This window comes from Berghia stephanieae, chromosome 3 (assembly GCF_034508935.2).
Source record: "Berghia stephanieae isolate SIO BIC M18660-M18661 chromosome 3, UCSD_Bste_1.3, whole genome shotgun sequence".
NCBI classification, from domain to species: Eukaryota; Metazoa; Mollusca; class Gastropoda; order Nudibranchia; family Aeolidiidae; genus Berghia; species Berghia stephanieae.
The window spans coordinates 98,899,753-98,907,252 of record NC_088362.1 but is presented as its reverse complement, the minus strand read 5'-3'; the positions used below and the strand labels follow the sequence as shown (position 1 = coordinate 98,907,252).

Sequence of the window (7,500 nt, the reverse complement as noted above, 5' to 3'; positions counted from 1 at the left end):
CATTACTCATAAACGCGGATGGCAAAAATCAAAAACAAAGACATGAGTGACGTCATCTTTGAACTATCTATAAACAAATACCGCCGTACTCTGAAAAAATAAAACGTTTTCAAAATTGGCCAGAAAACTCGTCCTTCTAATATCGATTGAATAAAAGGACTCTCATCTTGGCAAACATTCTCAAACCTGATCCTTCCAGGAAATCCCAGGTTTTAGAGTTTTTGCCCAGAGGATGGTCATTTTAATCGATTGATTTTTGAAGGACGCGTTTTATGGCCAATATTTTAAATACTACATGTTCTTCTAGAGTACACCAGACTAGACAACAAAGCTACATTAAAACATTTAATTTTTATCCGAGTCATGGGTTCTACCTACTATAGGGAATGAGATTAGCGGAAGAGTAGCGTCCCTTGATTGGACGTCACCCATAGTCTGTGACGTCACCGGCGGAAAAGATATTAAGAGAGAGAACGTCATGTTGGTTGTGCGCATGCGTCTCTCGTCCTCCCGAGGACGAGAGACGCATGCGCACAACCAACATGACGTTCTCTCTCTAATAACTTTTCGGGAGGACGAGAGACGCATGCGCACAACCAACATGACGTTCTCTCTCTAATAACTTTTCCGCCGGTGACGTCACAGACTATGGGTGACGTCCAATCAAGGGACGCTACTCTTCCGCTAATCTCATTCCCTATTGTCATATTTTTATGTGCCGGATCAAGCTTGGATTGCAATAAACTAGAAAATGGTTAGGCGTGCACTGGATTACCTTGTATGTATTTGCCAATAATTTCACTTTGTGGGACTTTAAAGATAAGCAGACAATTTTAATATATTTTAGCTGCCCATAAAAAAGGATTTTACGTGTAATTATCGCTACCTATACTGCTACAGACTAACAAAACGTGTTTTGCTCATATTGAACTTCATATTTTGATACATAAAAATGCCCCCCCCCCCCTCCCCCCTTCCACGCCTTACATTTCCTCATGTTTTGTCAAAATGTCATAAGCCCGATGAATTTTGACAAATTGGGATCATTTCTCACGACCGATATATATAATATGCAATCAACGTTTTTTTTTTGCTGAAGCGTAAAGAGGAGTTTTGTTATTATAATATTGCCAGCCGTACTAACGCACACTGATTGAAACAATATTGTTTTTCCCTTTAGGCCAACAAAAAAAAAAAAAAAAAAAAAACAAACTCCCCCCCCCCCAAAAAAAAAACAAACAATAGTTAAAATATCAATTGATCAAAATAATTTAATCAGTTAACTGCCGTACCCTGGAAAGACACGTATTTGAAAATTTGGCCAGAAAACTCGTCCTTCAAATATCGATCGATTCAAATTACCCTCATCTTAGAAAAAAAAAAGCTTAAACCCGAGAGCTCGCGTTTTCACAATAAACTTGATTTTTACTATCTGAATGATATCCGCAAAATACCTTCTTGAGGCGGTGGGTCACATTTGTTTGTATTGTGAAGCTCAGGACGTGTGTATATTATTATTATTATTATTATTATTATTATTATTATTATTATTATTATTATTATTATTATTATTATTATTATTATTATTATTATCATCATCATTATTATTATTATTATTATTATTATTATTATTATTATTATTATTATTATTATGATTATTATTATTATTATTATTATTATTATTATTATTATTATTATTATTATTATTATTATTATTATTATTATTATCGGTTTGTTTCCCACAAGTCATTTGCTGAACCGCGTCGCTGCCTGGAAATGCATCGACAATTCGTTATGCAAAATAAAGTTTGAAATTATTCACAAGTCTATTCTAACATTCTAACAAAATTCCTTTTTTTTTTCATATCGGAGGAAAACTTTTACTTCAAATATTAATCTATTAAACTTGATAACTCCCTGTCTCACAAAAATAAAAGTCACTTCAGAGAAGTTCTTTAAAAAATGTCGTGTTTTAGATTACTTGGAAGCCAGAAGTTTGTTTATTGTTTTTTGTTTTCTTTTGTTTGTTTGTTTGTTTTTTTTTTGTTTTGTTTTGTTTTGTTTTTGTTTTGTTTTTTTTTGGGGGGGGGGGGGGTTCTGTTTTTTTTGTTTTTTTTTTTTTTTTTTTTTTTTTTTTTGTTTCTTTTGGGGGGGGGGGTGGTTGGGTTTTTTATTTTTGTTGGCCAAAACGGAAAAAAAAAAAAAAAACATAATATTATGCATGCTTGATAAGTTTACGACAGAATTAGAGGTCACTGCACTTGGAAATCGATCGATATGCAAAATAGCCAATGACCTTATTCCCAACTCATGTGTGTTTTATATTTTCAGTTTGTTTTTATTCCTTCGATTCACAACAAGTTTTTTAAAAAAGAAAATAAATACATCAAAGACTCGTGTTTTATTCATTTATTATCTGACGACCGTAATAAGTCGCTACGTCGTTTCATGCCAATTTGTAACATTATGAAACTCTAACAAAGCTGTTTTACTATCTACACGAAATGCGTAACGAAGGTTGTTTTGTTGGGCAATCGCTGACGCATTCATGTAATCCCCGACATAGTCATAAATCAAGTCAATGCTATCTCAAACTGACAAAACGCATTTTCTTCATTTTACCAGCATAGTTTTTGCATCCTATTCCTCACATTGTTACAACATTGTACTCATTCACACGTTAGTCGAGGGAGGTAATCTGTATAAAAAGTGCCTTACCCAAGATCACAACGCCAGGAGCAGCTTGATTAAAATGACCGCCAACTTACGAAATAGTCTCAAACTGAGATTTCAATATCGATATAATATTATGATGTAGAAATCTTTCTGACCAAAATTAAAATAAGGCGTTTTGTCAGCGTAAGACTTTAAATGTCACCATAAAACGATCACTTTGTATTCAACTCCAAAAAACATACGTGTTGAATAACGCCTAAAGAACTGTTAACTGTCTATGCATGGGACGGTGGTCACGTTGATAGCAGTTTCTTTCTCTCATTCTGGCATTAGGTACCTTTGTCTACATTGTTTATTCAATGAAATAACGTACGCACCCCCTCAGACTTGTCAATAAATGACTAAATTCATAAATATTGATATTGCCCATTTCTACAAACTCTACCATGCGTTATGCGCTTTAAAATGATTCATTATTCCACCAGTATGCCATATAGTACCTAAGTTAGATTTCACACAGAACATGTCATCTGCTAGGCCAATTCTCTTACAATATCCGTCGTTTTATAAAACCAGGTACTCATTCATAAGTGCCTCATCCAAGGACACAAGGTAAGGGCCAACGTTTTGCGATCATTATTTCTCAATCTGTCACTGACCATGCTCAACATCGCTTGACTTTCTTATACACAGTCGCTGAACTGCCCATGCATAAACTAGATGAACAATTTCTTTAAAAAGTATTCCAATGATTAATAAGTTACATACCCAAAGTTAATAACAATGTGAAATTGAATGAAATCTTCTTAACAACGCCACTGCCACATTATCTCATTCGTCTGTAGTGTTTCATTCACCCTGTTTTGTTGATAAAGTGGAAACCCGAAACGTCAATTTTATCTGTTTTCGTATATTAAATTGAAGCTTACTTTCAATTTCACATTGTTATTTATTTCTTCGCGCTTCGAGCAGCAACATTTACACATACTCAAAAGTGGGAGACTGTAAACTGTAAACTTCAAGTTGTTTACGAAATTGGAGAGAATTCCTCACCATATTTTTAAAATCCCTTTTCACGAATTTTAATATGTCCATGTCATTTTGGAGACGTTTTACAGGAGGCAAAAGAGACTAAAGTCTTGTTTTGAGTATTATTTTGTTTCCTTTACTCTAAGCTATTTAGGGGCTTATCTGGCTATCAATGCCTTCATTAATTGAAAAAAAATCAATAACAATTTAACGTTTGATTATAAGAAATGGGTGTCACGCTGTTAATGGAATGCATACAAAATAAATAAATGGGTCAATAACTCTACTTTATAACGTTTTTTTTTTCAAATATAAAAAAGAAACTTTCATTACCCCTTTTCATGTAGGGTTCCAGTTTGCTCTCACTTGGCATCTTGGTATCGTATATTTCGCAATTTTGACAAAGAAAGCAGCAACATTGATGAGGCTCAGGCTTTAATAAAGACAATTGTCTCATCGCTGTTATTGTTCTCTTGGTAAAACGGTTTAAGTTTAGAGCAGTTCTAACCAAATTATTGATGGGGAGAAATATTGGGGTTAAAAAATGTCACATAAAAACTGAGAATAAAAATATTACTGTGTCAGAGAGTCAAACTCGGGATTTATCTGGTGCAACACCCTCCATATCACTGAGAGATAGAGAGAAAGAGGGGGGGGAGAGAGAGAGAGAGAGAGAGAGAGAGAGAGGAGAGATAGAGAGAGATAGATAGAGGGAGAGAGAATGAGAGATTGGGTAGAGAGAGTGTGTGGAGAGAGAGAGAGAGAGAGAGAGTGGGGAGTGAGAGAGATAGAGATAGAGAAAGAGAGATTTGGGAGAGAGAGAGAGTAGAGAGAGATAGAGAGAGAAAGAAAGAGAGATTGGGGAGAGAGAGTGTGTGGAGAGAGAGAGAGAGAGAGAGTGGGGAGGGAGAGAGAGAGAGAAAGAAAGAGAGAGTGGGGAGGGAGAGAGAGATTGGAGAGTAGTTTCACTAGGCACTGAGCTGTCTAGCTATACTGAATAAATAATTAGAGAAATTGTAATTTTAAAGAATTTCAGTTTCGCTATTTAAGGGTTAAATTCTCACGATTTTTACTTGGTAAATAATACTGCCATACACTGACAATACGGAGCTTTACAATGTGTAGCGAAAACTTTCAATTCAAATATCGATCGATTACATTAGCTCCTAACTTGTTTTAAAAAATGAAGCTCAAGACTAAAATTGGATTTGAGAATTTTTGACATGTTTAGAGCTATCTAAATCGATCTATTTATGAAGTTAAAGATAGCAGACCAAATAGTAAAAAAGCGCTTTGTCGGTGTTTTATAGAGCACTCATTTATTATCCGAAGTACGAAACATACGTTAATTGTAATTAACCAAAGTAGAGAGCCACTTCCTGATCGAAAATTATAAGCTAACATGAGTGAAAAGAATTGTATTTGCTTGGCTTGGAACTGCCGAAAAGCTACAAGGGAATAACGCTTTATCTTTCATATCTTACTAAAATTTTCTCATACACTTAATCTGGGGTGACATAATATAAAAGGATAATGATCTGAGACATGCCATTTTTAAAAGCTTTTAACGGATATGCGCCTAGTATACGTTGATGTAAATGCTCTCCGGTTGTCTCTTCAAAACAATTGTAACTATGACACAAACGTATGTGTATTCTTCATGGATTAGAGAGAGAATTTGGTTAGAGCTCATTGCTTCTATGGCTGTTGAAAAACAATAAAATAATCGAGTGCCATTAAACGTATACTTTCTATACTCTTTATTATTTACGCAAGCCAATAAATGTAACGGAGTCTTTATCTTACTAGTTGGATTTATACATTTTTAACTGAAAAAAATATAATAATTTAGACAAACGGCGTTTTCCCCCCTATTCAATCTTGAATGGAAGAAAGCAAATGGATGTGGTTGGAGAGTCAAGCTACGAGAGTAATTTATTGGCCCCGATTGATTATCACACGATCAGACTATAACATTGCCTGTTACAATGAAATATATTGACAGCTCTGTCGTAACATGGACAAAACACTTTTCACTGATTTAGGCCAGAAAACGTCTACTTCATCTATCGATAGATTAAGATGCCCATCAGAGTATTTAAAGGCCTTAAACACACGACTCCAACAGAAGGCTCGGGTTTAAGACTTTAAGACAATACAGGGGACGAGATAAAATAACATTTTCTGGCTTAAAAATAAGAAAAATGTGTTTTGTCAGAGAACGCCAAACTGTTCTAAGGCGTCGGTTGTCATGTTCGAGCTGTGTCCAGGTGAAAGCACGTCCTATACCTCACACTGACAGACAGCCGCCCGTCCAATAGATAGATTGATAGATAGGCCATAGTATAGGCCCCTGATAAACACGCTTTAATATGTTATGTTGCAGTGAATCCTATTAAATTGCTTATATTTCAGAGCTGCATTTCATTACGTGAGGTTTTTCAGTAGTGGTGAGGACGTCGAAAAGTAAAAGTGATTTTTATGCTCGTCTTCACGTTACTTTGTTGTGATTGAATTTTCTTGAAAAAGACATAAGTCTAGACATTGAGATATTTACTTTATAGTAATTTTGGAAGGAAATTTTATCCCACGTATCTCATTCATTAGATTTGGTGGTATTGTAATCATTATAATTGTGCCTCTGATTTACGTAAGAGAGATTTTTGTGTTCTGTTCTCACACAATACAACTTGATACAAATATATTAGGAGTAATGAATGTGATTCCATTATTTTTTTAACGTTGCAGTGTTTGCCGTTGTTAACTGGAACCCGGATACTGATAGGAGTGATTTATTTTAATCCCTCGGAAATTCTTTGCTGCCGAAAAAATGTTTGCTCTACATTGGTGATTAATCTTTTTTCTAAAACTGTTGAATAAAACTGGATATTGGGGGCATGCAGCGTGATAGGGAATCACATTCTGTCCTTCTATTTATCCTTATCCTGTTTTACTTATGCAAACGTTTTAGACAGTTATGACATCCTTAGCAGTTTCATTCAAATATAATATTTATTATTTCTTTTTACATACAAAAAGTCTTCGCTCAAAAAGTTCATGTTTTATTTAAAATTTGGGCCTTTTCATTTCTCCATGAACTAAAATTTAGAATATATTCATAAAATTGAATAACTATTGCAATGCGCTTCCCAAAATTTAGTTTTTGTTAGCTTTTTAGGTTTTAAGAAAGCCCATTTTCCGTTAAATTAGCAAAATATGATACCTTGTGTATTTTCGGATCAAAACAAACCTTGCAAAATCAAATGCCTTATTGGAAATGCAATAAAGAAATTTTAGTGCATGATACAGCAAGTTCCATAGCACAACTTGTAACAACAATAAATTAATATATAACACTTGGCGATCCAGAGATGGCCGCAAAAGATATTTGCCTCAACACACGTTTGTAGTTCTCCTGGTTAGCGGTTTTTGCCCATTAAAAAAAAGTTGCACTTCAGGCAACACAGTTAGATTCCGTGACTGAAGCATTCCATGAATAAATTATATTGAATATCCATCAAACTACTGATTCAGCATGAATCACCCATGTGAGCAAATTGGGGGTTTATAATCTTGCCCAAGGAAAATAAACACAAATGCCTGAAGCGGTACATGAACCTAGGACCTTCCCAGTCACAATGCAATGCCCTAACCACTGGGCCACTTCGTCCCTCAATGTTTAAATTGCAATAAATGATTTAAAAATTAAAACAAAGGAATATTTTGTATGATAGTGGATTCAGAAATGATTTATATTTTTAATCGTGTTACATTTTTTATTGTTAGAAATCATCT

General features: G+C 34.5%; 1 protein-coding gene across 12 annotated transcripts in view; it reads left to right on the top strand.

Annotated features, from left to right (window-relative positions):
* Window positions 1-7,500, top strand: part of LOC144968959 (uncharacterized) — a 107,046-nt gene that overhangs the window by 62,122 nt on the left and 37,424 nt on the right. The window contains exon 1 of one of the 12 annotated variants that reach the window (XM_078907860.1): window positions 6,027-6,171. The exons of 9 other annotated variants lie outside the window; for them this stretch is intronic. The gene's annotated coding sequence lies outside the window, so the exon portion shown is untranslated. Of the gene's footprint in view, window positions 1-6,026; window positions 6,178-7,500 lie in introns of those variants that run through there. 2 more of the 12 variants (XM_078907861.1, XM_078907862.1) reach the window with 2 other exon arrangements.